This window comes from Coregonus clupeaformis, chromosome 1, assembly GCF_020615455.1.
Source record: "Coregonus clupeaformis isolate EN_2021a chromosome 1, ASM2061545v1, whole genome shotgun sequence".
In the NCBI taxonomy this organism is placed as follows: domain Eukaryota; kingdom Metazoa; phylum Chordata; class Actinopteri; order Salmoniformes; family Salmonidae; genus Coregonus; species Coregonus clupeaformis.
This window is the reverse complement of record NC_059192.1, coordinates 97,392,030-97,409,688: the sequence shown is the minus strand read 5'-3', so window position 1 is coordinate 97,409,688 and position 17,659 is coordinate 97,392,030.

The window sequence follows — 17,659 nt, the reverse complement described above, 5'->3', positions numbered from 1 at the left end:
AAATGTAAACATAAATGTATACTGTGTATGGTACAAGGAAAGAGACAAGTGTTGTTTTGCTTTTATTCAATTAGTTTAAGAAATCTGTTTCTAGTCATTGTATTATGCAACACACAGCTGTATCTTAAGATTTTCTGTCCTTTTTTACATGATAGTTTTTTTACTACAACAAGGACAATGTTCTTGATTGGCTATGAATGGGTATGACAATGTCCTTGATTGGCTATGGATGGGTATGACAGTGGGTATTGCTGAATTGTTAGTGACAAGTGAAAACTAAAACACAAATAAAGGAAAAATACACATTTGGGCTGGATTCAATCTGTAGTGCCGAAGATAAGTGTTATAATGTTCATAGCGTGATTGAAATTTAAAAGCAATGTTTCTGACTGCATTCACGGTAAACGCTGCATATCATATGTCGGCTCAATCGAAAATCACCTTTCAATTTCAACCGCACTACAACGCTGATCTTTGGCACTACAGATTGAATTCAGCCCGTTATTAAAACGTCATGTCCATTCCATGTGCTGATAATGGTAACCCACATGAAGCACCCAACCACAGACTGTTAGATATACAGTTCATTCAGCATTTGACTTATAAAGGCTTACAGGAGACAATGTAGTCTCTTTCAACAGCATCAATAGAGCCCTATGAGTCTGCTACAGAAGACTAGTAGTGTCATGTCATACTCAGACGTGCCTTCATTTTACATAATTGCAAAATGTGTTGTAAACATTGAATGGGACTTTCTATGGACTCATAACTCATCAAGTCATATTTCAGTTGAAATGGAAAAGGTCATATCGTTATTCAGTAACATATATTCTGGTGACAATCTTTTTTGGTTTATTTAGTCGTTTAAATATACCATTATCAGCAGTGTCTTTTTATGCAATAAAGAGTCGTTTTTTTAACGAGTTATATCTTCAGACTGCGTGTGTGTGTGTCTCCATGGCTGTGTGTGTGCATGTGTTTGTGAGGGACCTCAGTTGGAGTCTCAACTTAATCTTGAGCGTTGCAATGGTAGAACACACAATTGCAACACAGTAACATTATTCAAAACGTGGTTGCGCATCAGCAGTTTTTCTCTTGTTATGTCAGTCACTGACAGTCACTCAATTAGCCCATGTCAACTAACCATTTTTTGATTATTATCTAAACGTGTAGTAATCATGGCTGAATACCGACTGAGGACACAGGGCACGTGCCCAGGAGAATAGAATTGCATGGAATTTGTTATAAAACTGCAAAATGTTCTCTCCGCCCCATGGCAAAATGTGTAGAATTGCAGAAAACTTGCTTTAAGCCTGCAAATAGTTGCCCTCCACCCCATGGCAAAATGGGTAGAAATTAACTTTAAATTAAGGGGAAAGGAAAATGTACTTTAAAACAAACAAACAATTCTCCACCATCAAGAGGAGGGCCACTAAAATGTTTTGCCCGCAAGATGGGGGCCCCCCCCCAACGAAATCTCACTTAGGGCCCCAAAAAGGCAAGGACCGGCCTTGTGTGTGTGTGTGTGTTATAAAAAAAAGTATCACAATTGCATGTTTTGCACAGGCAGGTTGCTCAAGACTGACTTCGAAATTGGACATTTATCCGTGTCCTGAGGACATCGGGAAATGCCTTCAAAACCAGCCACCAGGGGCAACAGTGAGTGCTATTACCATCAAGTAGGATTGATCTTTAAGGCCTTTTCTAACCAACTGCGTTGGGCTCTTTTCGTCAGAATTCTGAAAAAATACAGATTCCAATTTTGATGCACTAAACCATTCACACCAAGTCCAATGCACTTCTCAAAAAATATTGCATAACGTCACCAACTCTCCTGCGGTTAATCTCTGTGACAATATGTTGTTCTAAGTGGCTAGAGAGGACGCAGTAATGAGAGAAAAATCATATACTACTGGAAAAAATAATATGCTACTGAAAATATTAGGATATAGGCTATGCATCTGATAGGATGAATCATGTTGAATCATGAATCATGTTTCATTCAGTTGCACACCATTTAATAAGAGAGGAAACGCAAATATGCTGACCCTGCACAAGACAAGGTTTTCTTTCTATCTGATTAAAGAGATGAAGTCCAGACAGGCTTATTTTAGGAAACTTTCTGAATGGACATTAGTCAACTCGTACACGCACACCCACCTACCTGAAAGGACCTATCAATCAAAGCCGCCTGCAGCGCATCTCACTCAGACACAGAAGCAAATCACATTTCTCCTTTCCCAAAAACTTATTAAAAACCTTGCCTTTTCTGTAGGATATAAAAAACAAGTCTACATAATAGGATAATGCTAAATCAATGTAGCCTATGACAAATTGACGAGGAAAGTTTTAAGGGGGAGATATGATCAGTAACCTGTCCATAGCCTAATGACCAGTAACCTGTCCATACCCTAATGATCAGTAACCTGTCCATAGCCTAATGACCAGTAACCTGTCCATACCCTAATGATCAGTAACCTGTCCATAGCCTAATGATCAGTAACCTGTCCATAGCCTAAGGATCAGACAACCTGTCCATAGTCTAATGATCAGTAACCTGTCCATAGCCTAATTATCGGTAACCTGTCCATAGCCTAATGATCAGTAACCTGTCCATAGTCTAATGATCAGTAACCTGTCCATAGCCTAATGATCAGTAACCTGTCCATAGTAACCCCTGTCCATAGCCTAATGATCAGTAACCTGTCCATAGCCTAATGATCAGTAACCTGTCCATAGCCTAATGATCAGGAACCTGTCCATAGCCTAATGATCAGACAACCTGTCCATAGCCTAATGATCAGTAACCTGTCCATAGCCTAATGATCAGTAACCTGTCCATAGCCTAATGATCAGTAACCTGTCCACAGCCTAATGATCAGCCGTTGATACATTTGAGTGAACAATGGGTGGTTATGTTGACACTACATTTTAATTTGAGTGCTTTATCTAAATCTGTGCAACCACTTATTAATAAGGGTAAACTCTGGCCAATAAATTTTTTGTCTCTGTCTTTTAGGGTTGCCTATAGCACAGGTGGTCGCCTATAGATTGACTTTAGCAGGCCTATAATATATAGTCTATTATCAACTTGGTGGTTCGAGCCCTGAATGCTGATTGGCTGACAACCATGGTATATCAGACCATATATCATGGGTATGACAAAACATTTATTTTTACTGTTCTAATTACGTTGGTAACCAGTTTATAATAGCAATAAGGCTCCTCGGGGGGTTGTGTTGCATCGTGCATAAGAACAGCCCTTAGCCTTGGTATATTGGCCATATATCACACCCCCTCGTGCCTTATTGCTTAAATATATAGGCCATATATGCATTCATATATTAATTAACTTCTAACTTACACATCTCTCTGTCTTCTTCACTGTTCCCTTCTTGCACAATTCATGCATCTCCGCTGGCAACTCCATTGACCTATCTCTTCCCCCTCTCTCTAGCTCTTGAACGAGTAGCCTATATAGACAATGAACAGCAATATAGTTTGAAACTTATTTCAATCAATGTTTTCAAACTAATAGGCCTTTTAGAGGAGAGAAGCATCAATCAATCCTATTGCTTGCTGAATGACTATAAAATAGGCTACAGCGTTGGCAATGCACTGGCGGGGAAGTTTGAATGGAGAGAGCAACGTGTAGCCTACCTCTGGTGTGATCACATTGGATAAATTGATACCTTGCTGCACTGATGCATTGCAAACATAAAAAAGAGGCAGAGAGAAATTAATGAATTAATTCACACAACGAACCGACAGACCTGTCAGTGGCAGTGTCCCAGATAACAATTTCTATTGGTCAACAGCTTATTTTAGGAATGCAAAAAGACACAAATATCTAACCTGTTCCGAACAAATAATTGACGAATTGCGGCAGGACGGTATTTTGCAATTGGTGTGAACGACGTCACAAGACGTACCCATATAGTAAAATAAAGATGGACGTGTTGGTAATGGTCTTATCATAGATTGACCATGTGGTCAAAGTAATTCCCATGCCCCTGCTGTGAGAATCCCATTGAGGACAAAGGAGAAACATTTGATACCCAATACCAAGCTACACTACTTGTCAAACGACTCATTCCAAAATCATGGGCATTAATATGGAGTTGGTCTCCCTTTGCTGCTATAACAGCCTCCACTCTTCTGGGAAGGCTTTCCACTAGATGTTGGAACATTGCTGCAGGGATTTGCTTCAATTCTGCCACAAGAACATTAGTGAAGTCGGCACTGATGTTGGGCGAGTAGGCCTGGCTCGCAGTCGGAGTTCCAATTCATCCCAAAGGTGTTTGATGGGATGAGGTCAGGACTCTGTGCAAGCCAGTCAAATTCTTCCACACCGATCTCGACAAACCATTTCTGTATTGACCTCGCTTTGTGCACGGGGGCATTGTCATGCTGAAACAGGAAAGGGCCTTCCCCAAACTGTTGCCACAAAGTTGGAAGCACAGAATCGTCTAGAATGTCATTGTATGCTGTAGCGTTAAGATTTCCCATGAAAAACAGCCACAGACCATTATTCCTCCTCCACCAAACTTTACAGTTGGCACTATGCATTGGGGCAGGTAGTGTTCTCCTGGCACCAAGATTTGTACGTCGGGTTGTCAGATGGTGAAGCGTGATTCATCACTCCAGAGAACCCTTTTCCACGGCTCCAGAGTCCAATGGTGGCGAGCTTTACAACACTCCAGCCAACGCTTGGCATTGCGAATGGTGATCTTAGGTTTGTGTACGGCTGCTCGGCCATGGAAACCCATTTAATGAAGCTCTCGACAAACAGTTTTTGTGCTGACGTTGCTTCCAGAGGCAGTTTGGAACTCGGTAGTGAGTGTTGCATCCGAGGACAAACGATTTTTACGCGCTACGCGCTTCAGCACTCGGCGGTCCCGTTCTGTTAGCTTGTGTGGCCTACCACTCCGCGACTGAGTGGTTGTTGCTCCTAGACGTTTCCACTTCACAATAACAGCACTTACAGTTGACTGGGGCAGCTCTAGCAGGGCAGACATTTGACGAACTGACTTGTTGGAAAGGTGGCATCCTATGACAGTGCCATGTTGAAAGTCACTGAGCTCGTCAATAAGGCCATTCTACTGCAAATGTTTGTCTATGGAGATTGCATGGCTGTGTGCTCGATTTTATCCACCTGTCAGCAACGGTTGTGGCTGTATATACAGTGGGGAGAACAAGTATTTGATACACTGCCGATTTTGCAGGTTTTCCTACTTACAAAGCATGTAGAGGTCTGTAATTTTTATCATAGGTACACGTCAACTGTGAGAGACAAAAATCCAGAAAATCACATTGTATGATTTTTAAGTAATTAATTTGCATTTTATTGCATGACATAAGTATTTGATACATCAGAAAAGCAGAACTTAATATTTGGTACAGAAACCTTTGTTTGCAATTACAGAGATCATACGTTTCCTGTAGGTCTTGACCAGGTTGCACACACTGCAGCAGGGATTTTGGCCCACTCCTCCATACAGATCCTTCAGGTTTCGGGGCTGTCGCTGGGCAATACGGACTTTCAGCTCCCTCCAAAGATTTTCTATTGGGTTCAGGTCTGGAGACTGGCTAGGCCACTCCAGGACCTTGAGATGCTTTTTACGGAGCCACTCCTTAGTTGCCCTGGCTGTGTGTTTCGGGTCGTTGTCATGCTGGAAGACCCATCTTCAATGCTCTTACTGAGGGAAGGAGGTTGTTGGCCAAGATCTCGCGATACATGGCCCCATCCATCCTCCCCTCAATACGGTACAGTCGTCCTGTCCCCTTTGCAGAAAAGCATCCCCAAAGAATGATGTTTCCACCTCCATGCTTCACGGTTGGGATGGTGTTCTTGGGGTTGTACTCATCCTTCTTCTTCCTCCAAACACGGCGAGTGGAGTTTAGACCAAAAAGCTATATTTTTGTCTCATCAGACCACATGACCTTCTCCAATTCCTCCTCTGGATCATCCAGATGGTCATTGGCAAACTTCAGACGGGCCTGGGCATGCGCTGGCTTGAGCAGGGGGACATTGCGTGCGCTGCAGGATTTTAATCCATGACGGCGTAGTGTGTTACTAATGGTTTTCTTTGAGACTGTGGTCCCAGCTCTCTTCAGGTCATTGACCAGGTCCTGCCGAGTAGTTCTGGGCTGATCCCTCACCTTCCTCATGATCATTGATGCCCCACGAGGTGAGATCTTGCATGGAGCCCCAGACCGAGGGTGATTGACCGTCATCTTGAACTTCTTCCATTTTCTAACAATTGCGCCAACAGTTGTTGCCTTCTCACCAAGCTGCTTGCCTATTGTCCTGTAGCCCTTCCCAGCCTTGTGCAGGTCTACAATTTTATCCCTGATGTCCTTACACAGCTCTCTGGTCTTGGCCATTGTGGAGAGGTTGGAGTCTGTTTGATTGAGTGTGTGGACAGGTGTCTTTTATACAAGTAACGAGTTCAAACAGGTGCAGTTAATACAGGTAATGAGTGGAGAACAGGAGGGCTTCTTAAAGAAAAAATAACAGGTCTGTGAGAGCCGGAATTCTTACTGGTTGGTAGGTGATCAAATACTTATGTCATGCAATAAAATGCAAATGAATTACTTAAAAATCATACAATGTGATTTTCTGGATTTTTGTTTTAGATTCCGTCTCTCACACTTGAAGTATAATTATGATAAAAATTACAAACCTCTACATGCTTTGTAAGTAGGAAAACCTGCAAAATCGGCAGTGTATCAAATACTTGTTCTCCCCACTGTATAGTGTATCTCTATTAGAATCCACTAATATGAAGGGGTGTCCACATACTGCTGTATATATAGTGTATCTCTATTAGAATCCACTAATATGAAGGGGTGTCCACATACTGCTGTATATATAGTGTATCTAGAGCACATTCCATGAGGAAAATAAATTTGGATAATACAAAGACAGTTAAAGCAACATTTGGCTGTGGAGGGTGGACTCTCCTCTCTAGAAAAACACAGTTGCACTGTAGACAGTGGAGGGTAGATAGCCAACTATATGAATCACATGAGTCCATCTGTTTTCAGCTTTTGTGATTCCATCTGACCTTCGTGTAAACACACACATGAGTAATGGATGATAACTGAATACACACCCAGTACCAGTACGCCACACCTTGGGAGTTCTTGTCAGTGTGACTGACACATTTTTTGAGACAGTGAGAACTGTTTTCTATTCAGCATGCCCTGACAGGAGCTTCATCAGGCAGACAAAGAGATCTGGTGCGGGATCAGATGAGCCCTGTCCTCAAATAAACTCTGATGACTGTTTAGAGTTAATGAGCTCACGTTCCACACACAAATCCAGGGAATTGGCACACCCTCTTTGTGTACTCCTGAGTGGCGCAGTGGTCTAAGGCACTGCATCGCAGTGCTAACTGTGCCACTAGAGATCCTGGTTCGAATCCAGGCTCTGTCGCCACCGGGAGACTCATGGGCGGCGCACAATTCGTCCAGAGTAGGGGAGGGAATGGCCGGCAGGGATGTAGCTCAGTTGATAGAGCATGGTGTTTGTAATGCCAGGGTTGTGGGTTTGATTCCCACGGGGTGCCAGTATAAAAAAAATATGTATTCACTAACTGTAAGTCGCTCTGGATAAGAGCATCTGCTAAATGATGTTAATGTAAATGTACACTGTACATGCTCTGAATTTCAATGCTTCAGCATTTTTCCTTTGAAATAACTATTTAAGCTATATGGTGTCTAACATTTAAAAAAGCATGTAGGACAAGACCTGGGTCTGGGTGAACCAGTTACGTTCACACAGGCAGGCAGCCCAATAACTGATATTTAAAAAAGCATGCAGGACAAGACCTGGGTCTGGGTGAACAGGCTATGTTCACACAGGCAGCCCAATTCTGATATTTGTTCCACTAATTGGTCTTTTGACCAATCACATCAGATATTTTCACATTCAATCTTTTTCCGATCTGATCTGATTGATCAAAAGACCAAAGATGTGAAAAAAAGATCAGAATTGAGCTGCCTGTATAAACGCAGCCTCTGAACAGGAGCGCATAAAGCTTTTTAAATGTGACTCTGAACAATAACCACTAGAGGCCAGTATTCATTGGGAAATAATATTGTTTGTCTCACTGATACTGAGGACATTTGATACCTCTGATCAGGTATGTTTTGTATTGCTCCTCACAATATATTTTGTGAAACCAGTAGTGTGTCTATAAGATGTCGTAGATATTACCAAAACGTACAGTATCTCCTCAGGTAAGAAGAATGCCCCTCTCCCCACCGGTGTGATTACTACCTCTGAGGGTTTAGCGCTTGAGGTAGTCACCTCATACAAGTACTTGGGAGCATGGCTAGACGGTACACTGTCCTTCTCTCAGCACATATCAAAGCTGCAGGATAAGGTTACATCTAGACTTGGTTTCCTCTATCGTAATCGCTCCTCTTTCACCCCAGCTGCCAAACTAACCCTGATTCAGATGACCATCCTACCCATGCTAGATTACAGAGACATAATTTATAGATCGGCAGGTAAGGGTGCTCTCGAGCGGCTAGATGTTCTTTACCATTCGGCCATCAGATTTGCCACCAATGCTCCTTATAGGACACATCACTGCACTCTATACTCCTCTGTAAACTGGTCATCTTTGTAGACCCACTGGTTGAAGCTTATTTATAAAACCCTCTTAGGCCTCACTCCCCACTATCTGAGATACCTACTGCAGCCCTCATCCTCCACATACAACACCCGTTCTGCCAGTCACATTCTGTTAAAGGTCCCCATAGCACACACATCCATGGGTCTCTCCTCTTTTCAGTTCGCTGCAGCTAGCAAATAGGAACGAGCTGCAAAAAACACTCAAACTGGAAAGTTTTATCTCCATCGCTTCATTCAAAGACTCAATCATGGACACTCTTACTGACAGATGTGGCTGCTTCGTGTGATGTATTGTTGTCTCTACCTTCTTGCCTTTGTGCTGTTGTCTGTGTCCAATAATGTTTGTACCATGTTTTGTGCTGCTACCATGTTGTGCTGCTTCCATGTTGTGTTGCTACCATGCTGTGTTGTCATGTGTTGCTGCCATGCTATGTTGTTGTCTTAGGTCTCTCTTGTCGTGATGTGTGTTTTGTCCTATATTTTTATTTTTAATCCCAGCCCCTGTCCCCGCAGGAGGCCTTTTGCAAGGCCGTCATTGTAAATAACAATTTGTTCTTAACTGACTTGCCTAGTTAAATAAAGGTAAAATTAAAAAAATAAACAAAGGTATTCTAGATAGGATTGACAGAATGAACCACACGATGGCAGCATCACCTACTTGGTAAAGTATGGTAAATTTACACAAGGAAAATCTCTCAGAAGCATTTATTTAGTTTCTTCCTTCAAAGGGTTTATCAGTTGTGATGGTCTTTTACTGTCTAGACATAATGTCTAGACTTGAAAGCCATATACAAATATATTGTTACAAATTAATTCACTCTGGGACCAAACAGAAAATGTTTGGGAAAAATGGATTATTTGATGTAAAATACTTGTGTAAATCATATGAAATGGATATCACCTAATGCTTTCATGTCATGTCTGTAAACTCCCCAGATGAGACACTTAAACTGGGAAATAAATTAACTTCCTTTTGCGTCCCTTTGATATTTTAAGTAGGAACTGTGCACAAATATACAGCACCAGTCAAAGTTTGGACACACCTACTCATTCAAGGTTTTTTCTTTATTTTTACATTGTAGAATAATAGTGAAGACATCAAAACTATGAAAAAACACATATGGAATCATGTAGTAACCAAAAAAGTGTTAAACAAATCAAAATATATTTTATATTTGAGATTCTTCAAAGTAGCCACCTTGATGACAGCTTTGCACACACTTGGCATGCTCTCAACCAGCTTCACCTGGAATGATTTTACAACAGTCTTGAAGGAGTTCCCACATATGCTGAGCACTTGTTGGCTGCTTTTCCTTCACTCTGCGGTCCAATTAATCCCAAACCATCTCAATTGGGTTGAGGTCGGGGGATTGTCGAGGCCAGGTCATCTGATGCAGCACTCCATCGCTCTCCTTCTTGGTCAAACAGCCCTTACACAGCCTGGAGGTGTGTTGGGTCATTGTCCTGTTGAAAAACAAATGGATTGTCCCACTAAGCCCAAACCAGATGGGATGGCGTATTGCTGCCTCCTCCTCCTTGCTTCACGGTGGGAACTACACATGTGGAGATCATCCATTTACCTACACTGCATCTCACAAAGACACAGCGGTTGGAACCAGAAATCTCCAATTTGGACTCCAGACCAAATGACAGATTTCCACCGGTCTAATGTCCATTGCTCGTGCTTCTTGGCCCAAGCAAGTCTCTTCTTCTTATTGGTGTCCTTTAGTAGTGGTTTCAGCGATTCCACCATGAAGGCCTGATTCACGCAGTCTCCTCTGAACAGTTGATGTTGAGATGTGTCTGTTACTTGAACTCGGTGAAGCACTTATTTGGGCTGCAATTTCTGAGGCTGGTAACTCTAATTAACTTATCCTCTGCACGAGAGGTACAGTGAGGGAAAAAAGTATTTGATCCCCTGCTGATTTTGTACGTTTGCCCACTGACAAAGAAATGATCAGTCTATAATTGTAATGGTAGGTTTATTTGAACAGTGAGAGACAGAATAACAACAACAAAAATCCAGAAAAACGCATGTCAAAAATGTTATAAATTGATTTGCATTTTAATGAGGGAAATAAGTATTTGACCCCCTCTCAATCAGAAAGATTTCTGGCTCCCAGGTGTCTTTTATACAGGTAACGAGCTGAGATTAGGAGCACACTCTTAAAGGGAGTGCTCCTAATCTCAGCTTGTTACCTGTATAAAAGACACCTGTCCACAGAAGCAATCAATCAATCAGATTCCAAACTCTCCTCCATGGCCAAGACCAAAGAGCTCTCCAAGGATGTCAGGGACTAGATTGTAGACCTGCACAAGGCTAGAATGGGCTACAAGACCATCGCCAAGCAGCTTGGTGAGAAGGTGACAACAGTTGCTGCAATTATTCGCAAATGGAAGAAACACAAAATAACTGTCAATCTTCCTCGGCCTGGGGCTCCATGCAAGATCTCACCTCGTGGAGTTGCAATGATCATGAGAACGGTGAGGAATCAGCCCAGAACTACACGGGAGGATCTTGTCAATGATCTCAAGGCAGCTGGGACCATAGTCACCAAGAAAACAAATTGGTAATACACTACGCCGTGAAGGACTGAAATCCTGCAGCGCCCGCAAGGTCCCCCTGCTCAAGAAAGCACATATACATGCCCGTCTGAAGTTTGCCAATGAACATCTGAATTATTCAGAGGAGAACTGGGTGAAAGTGTTGTGGTCAGATGAGACCAAAATGGAGCTCTTTGGCATCAACTCAACTCGCCGTGTTTGGAGGAGGAGGAATGCTGCCCAAGAACACCATCCCCACCGTCAAACATGGAGGTGGAAACATTATGCTTTGGGGGTGTTTTTCTGCTAAGGGGACAGGACAACTTCACCACATCAAAGGGACGATGGACGGAGGCATGTACCGTCAAACCTTGGGTGAGAACCTCCTTCCCTCAGCCAGGGCATTGAAAATGGGTCGTGGATGGGTATTCCAGCATGACAATGACCCAAAACACACGGCCAAGGCAACAAAGGAGTGGCTCAAGAAGGAGCACATTAAGGTCCTGGAGTGGCCTAGCCAGTCTCCATACCTTAATCTCATAGAAAATCTGTGGAGGGAGCTGAAGGTTCGAGTTGCCAAACGTCAGCCTCGAAACCTTAATGACTTGGAGAAGATCTGCAAAGAGGAGTGGGACAAAATCCCTCCTGAGATGTGTACAAACCTGGTGGCCAACTACAAGAAACTTCTGACCTCTGTGATTGCCAACAAGGGTTTTGCCACCAAGTACTAAGTCATGTTTTGCAGAGGGGTCAAATACTTATTTCCCTCATTAAAATGCAAATCAATTAATAACATTTTTGACATGCGTTTTTCTTGGATTTTTTGTTGTTATTCTGTCTCTCACTGTTCAAATAAACCTACCATTAAAAGTATAGACTGATCATGTCTTTGTCAGTGGGCAAACGTACAAAATCAGCAGGGGATCAAATACTTTTTTCCCTCACTGTAACTCTGGGTCTTCCTTTCCTGTGGCTGTCCTCATGAGAGCCAGTGTCATCATAGCGTTTGATGGTTTTTGCAACTGCACTTGAAGAAACTTTCACATTTTCAGGATTGACTGACCTTCATGTCTTAAAGTAATGATGGACTGTTGTTTCACCTTGCATATTTGAGCTGTTCTTGTCATAATATGGACTTGGTCTTTTACCAAATAGGGCTATCTTCTGTATACCACCCCTACCTTGTCACAACGCAACTGATTGGCTCAAACACATTAAGAAGGAAAGAAACAAGGCACACCTGTTAATTGAAATGCATTCCAGGTGACTACCTCATGAATCTGGCTGAGAGAATGCCAAGAGTGTGCAAAGCTGTCATCAAGGCAAAGGGTGGCTACTTTGAAGAATCTCAAATATAAAATATATTTTGATTTGTTTAACACTTTTTTGGTTACTACATGATTCCATATGTGTTATAACCCCAACATGTCTCCAAGTTTTCACCATCATTGTAAAGCCCTAGTTATTTTGTTGCTTTGTCAAAGTCATTTCCGACTTTGTTTAGTGAATCTTGCATTCAATTGCCACTTCCTGTTGCACAAAACAAGCTGTTACAAGATGATTTATGGCTGATTTAAGATGAAATCGTCAACACTGTCACTTTATTTGACACTTAATAGGCACTTACTATAGTACTTTTTGAGATGGGAAAACATGTCTGCTCTTTGTGACAGAATATTAAAATTAGGTGAATTAAAAGTTTTTACACTACTCAAAAGGCACCTAATTGGTGGAACTAGCCACAACAATGAAAATAATCCCAGGTGGGTAAATCCCTAGACTTCAATATGACATAATGTATATGAAGAGACAAAGTGGAATTTCATCTAGAGGGGAAGTCAAAGAGGTCTCATAAAGATTGCTAGTGATGATTATAAGTGACCCCATAATAGAACATTGATTTGGCACAATGCCTGGTTTTCCTTTCACTTGTGAAGTTGAAATTCCTACCAGATTGAACATATCTAATGTGTTGAACACAGTTGAACATCTATAAATGAGTAGTCTCATTAAATGAGCTCAAAAGGCGATAGATACTGTAGGTGATAACATGACAATCACGTCTAATCTGCACTGTAGCCATTTCTTTGTGTAGGAATAGCGACATAAAAACAGATTGATTTTATATTAGGACAAATAACTAACAGTGAACACCCTCCATTCTCAAAATCTGATATAGACCTTTACTCCTCCAGGCCAGCCTCCCACCCATGTCTGTAACCTCTACTCAGGGACTTAGGCAGACTCAGAGGCAAGGTGCACTTTGAGTGTCTTCAAAGGGTCTGGTTCTACAGAGTCCTATTCAAAAACGTTCTTTCACTGGGGACAACCCCATGAGGTGAAGATGCATATGGTTAGCTGAGAGAGTGAGATCAGATTTACGGGATCCATCCAGTAGTTAATGTGCAGAGAATTAGTCAGCTAACTGTTTTAATTTATAGATGGACTCACATTTAAACCAACATGCAAATCACACCTGTTCCCCGCTTCTTTTCTCGTGCTTCATTTACATATGCGCAGCTTTCGATTTGGCTCTTTGAAAATGTCAGCTCCGATAAGAATCAATGGGCCAACCCACATACAGTGGGGAGAACAAGTATTTGATACACTGCCGATTTTGCAGGTTTTCCTACTTACAAAGCATGTAGAGGTCTGTAACTGTGAGAGACTGAATATAAAACAAAAATCCAGAAAATCACATTGTATGATTTTTAAGTAATTAATTTGCATTTTATTGCATGACATAAGTATTTGATACATCAGAAAAGCAGAACTTAATATTTGGTACAGAAACCTTTGTTTGCAATTACAGAGATCATACGTTTCCTGTAGGTCTTGACCAGGTTTGCACACACTGCAGCAGGGATTTTGGCCCATTCCTCCATACAGACCTTCTCCAGATCCTTCAGGTTTCGGGGCTGTCGCTGGGCAATACAGACTTTCAGCTCCCTCCAAAGATGTTCTATTGGGTTCAGGTCTGGAGACTGGCTAGGCCACTCCAGGACCTTGAGATGCTTCTTACGGAGCCACTCCTTAGTTGCCCTGGCTGTGTGTTTCTTGTCGTTGTCATGCTGGAAGACCCAGCCACGACCCATCTTCAATGATCTTACTGAGGGAAGGAGGTTGTTGGCCAAGATCTCGCGATACATGGCCCCATCCATCCTCCCCTCAATACAGTGCAGTCGTCCTGTCCCCTTTGCAGAAAAGCATCCCCAAAGAATGATGTTTCCACCTCCATGCTTCACGGTTGGGATGGTGTTCTTGGGGTTGTACTCATCCTTCTTCTTCCTCCAAACACCGCGAGTGGAGTTTAGACCAAAAAGCTCTATTTTTGTCTCATCAGACCACATGACCTTCTCCCATTCCTCCTCTGGATCATCCAGATGGTCATTGGCAAACTTCAGACGGGCCTGGACATGCGCTGGCTTGAGCAAGGGGACCTTGCGTGCGCTGCAGGATTTTAATCCATGACGGCGTAGTGTGTTACTAATGGTTTTCTTTGAGACTGTGGTCCCAGCTCTCTTCAGGTCATTGACCAGGTCCTGCCGAGTAGTTCTGGGCTGATCCCTCACCTTCCTCATGATCATTGATGCCCCACGAGGTGAGATCTTGCATGGAGCCCCAGACCGAGGTTGATTCACTGTCATCTTGAACTTCTTCCATTTTCTAATATTTGCGCCAACAGTTGTTGCCTTCTCACCAAGCTGCTTGCCTATTGTCCTGTAGCCCATCCCAGCCTTGTGCAGGTCTACAGTTTTATCCCTGATGTCCTTACACAGCTCTCTGGTCTTGGCCATTGTGGAGAGGTTGGAGTCTGTTTGATTGAGTGTGTGGACAGGTGTCTTTTATACAGGTAACGAGTTCAAACAGGTGCAGTTAATACAGGTAATGAGTGGAGAACAGGAGGGCTTCTTAAAGAAAAACTAACAGGTCTGTGAGAGCTGGAATTCTTACTGGTTGGTAGGTGATCAGATACTTATGTCATGCAATAAAATGCAAATTAATTACTTAAAAATCATACAATGTGATTTTCTGGATTTTTGTTTTAGATTCCGTCTCTCACAGTTGAAGTGTACCTATGATAAAAATTACAGACCTCTACATGCTTCGTAAGTAGGAAAACCTGCAAAATCGGCAGTGTATCAAATACTTGTTGTCCCCACTGTATGTTAATATTTTTATTTTTTACTGAAGTGTTTTAGGACTGTCTTTAGGATGCAACTAAAACTATTGCCAATGGGCATGATGCTCCTGCGACCCAATGACCCAATGACATGTGACCTAATTTCTTAGACCCCCATTTGAGGGACAGCAGATTCAGATTAATGTTTTTCTCTTGTCAAAACTTTTTTCTTATCATGGAAGACTTCAGTTACAGTTTTTCTCAATCATACATCCATTTCTTGTTACAATGTTGTCGATTTTCAAAACAGTGCACACAAAACACAGAACTCTGTGGCCTTTTGCAACACAGTAAATGTATTTCAAAATGTAGTTGCCTTCTAAAAACAATGCATTTATCAAAACTATACGATACCGTCAAAATTGCTGATATAAATTGCATTTTATCAAAAGAACATGACTGTCTGCAAAAAGCTGACTAAAAAGGGCCAAACATAATCCAAAACACAACCAAAACAAACTGCAAATGCATCCAACAAGTTTGTAGAGTCACAATCTTGACGTAGTAATTGTGTGCAAGGAATATGGGACCAAATACTAATGTTTGGACTACTTTAATACACTAGGATTTTGGTTGATTGGCCAGGATGACATCATCCTCTATGAGGAAATAGCAAGCATTTTTGAAACGGTCTGTTTGAAATACAAGTTTGAGGTGGGGTTTTGAAGTGTTTTTTCTCCAATTTATGCTTTGGCCACAAATACGAGTATAGGACGAGTCAACAACATTATTTGGGTAGGAATATGAAATTTGATAAGTAAGATATTCACTGGACAGTTATTCTAAGTAGCCTGATTGCTGCATTTCTTGCTCTTTGGGGTTTATTTAAAGCACTTGGTGAAATAAATTAGATTTATTTATTTATAAGGAGTGTCAAATATTTCTGTGATTTTACTGTGAAATCTGTGAAATAAGCGTAACTTTTTGCTTTTGTCAGCCCAACCCAAACACTAAATGCAGAAAATACAAAAATTACTGCAAAGACCACATTCAAGCACACAGGATCTGGTTTGTTTTTCATTCTTTACAATCAGTTTGTTCCATTTTCATCGGACACTCTGCCTTAGTTAGCTTTAGTGTATCATCACCCATTATGTAACGAAGACATTGTGGCCACAAGTACGTCTCTGATAACTACTGACTTACTTTAAACTGTCTGGTGTACCAGAGGGGTGTCATCTGGTCTGCTAGCAGACACATTATGACTCATCCTGTACCTCAGACTCATACATGATCATGATGCAAAATGAAACTCCTTGTGTCTCATTTTCAGCAGGTACTTACGGTTATTCACCCCATAGGCAAGGTGTACATAGCCTGTGTCGGTTAATCACCCTAAATGAATAGTTGTGAAATGATCATTAAGATTGCACTGAATGAGTTGTACAAGGCCATAAATCAACAGGAAAACGCTCATCCAGATGCAGCGCTCCTAGTGGCCGGGGACTTTAATGCAGGGAAACTTAAATCCGTTCTACCTAATTTCTACCAGCATGTTAAATGTGCAACCAGAGGAAAAAAAACTCTAGACCACCTATACTTCACACACAGAGACGCATACAAAGCTCTCCCTCGCCCTCCATTTGGCAAATCTGACCATAACTCTATCCTCCTGATTCCTGCTTATAAGCAAAAACTAAAGCAGGAAGCACCAGTGACTCGGTTAATAAAAAAGTGGTCAGATGACGCAGATGCTAAGCTACAGGACTGTTTTGCTAGCACAGACTGGAACATGTTCCGGGATTCTTCAGACAGCATTGAGGAGTACACCACATCAGTCACTGGCTTCATCAATAAGTGCATCGATGATGTCGTCCCCACAGTGACCGTACGTACATTCCCCAACCAGAAGCCATGGATTACAGGAATCATCCGCACTGAGCTAAAGGGTAGAGCTGCCGCTTTCAAGGAACGGGACTCTAACCCGGACGCTTATAAGAAATCCCGCTTTGCCCTCCGACGAACCATCAAACAGGCAAAGAGTCAATACAGGACTAAGATTGAATCGTACTACACTGGCTCTGACGCTCGTCGGATGTGGCAGGGCTTGAAAACTATTACAGACTACAAAGGGAAGCACAGCCGTGAGCTGCCCAGTGACACAAGCCTACCAGACGAGCTAAACCACTTCTATGCTCGCTTCGAGGCAAGCAACACTGAAGCATGCATGAGAGCACCAGCTGTTCCGGATGACTATGTGATCATGCTCTCCGTAGCCGATGTGAGTAAGACTTTTAAGCAGGTCAACATTCCCAAGGCCGCAGGGCCAGATGGATTACCAGGAA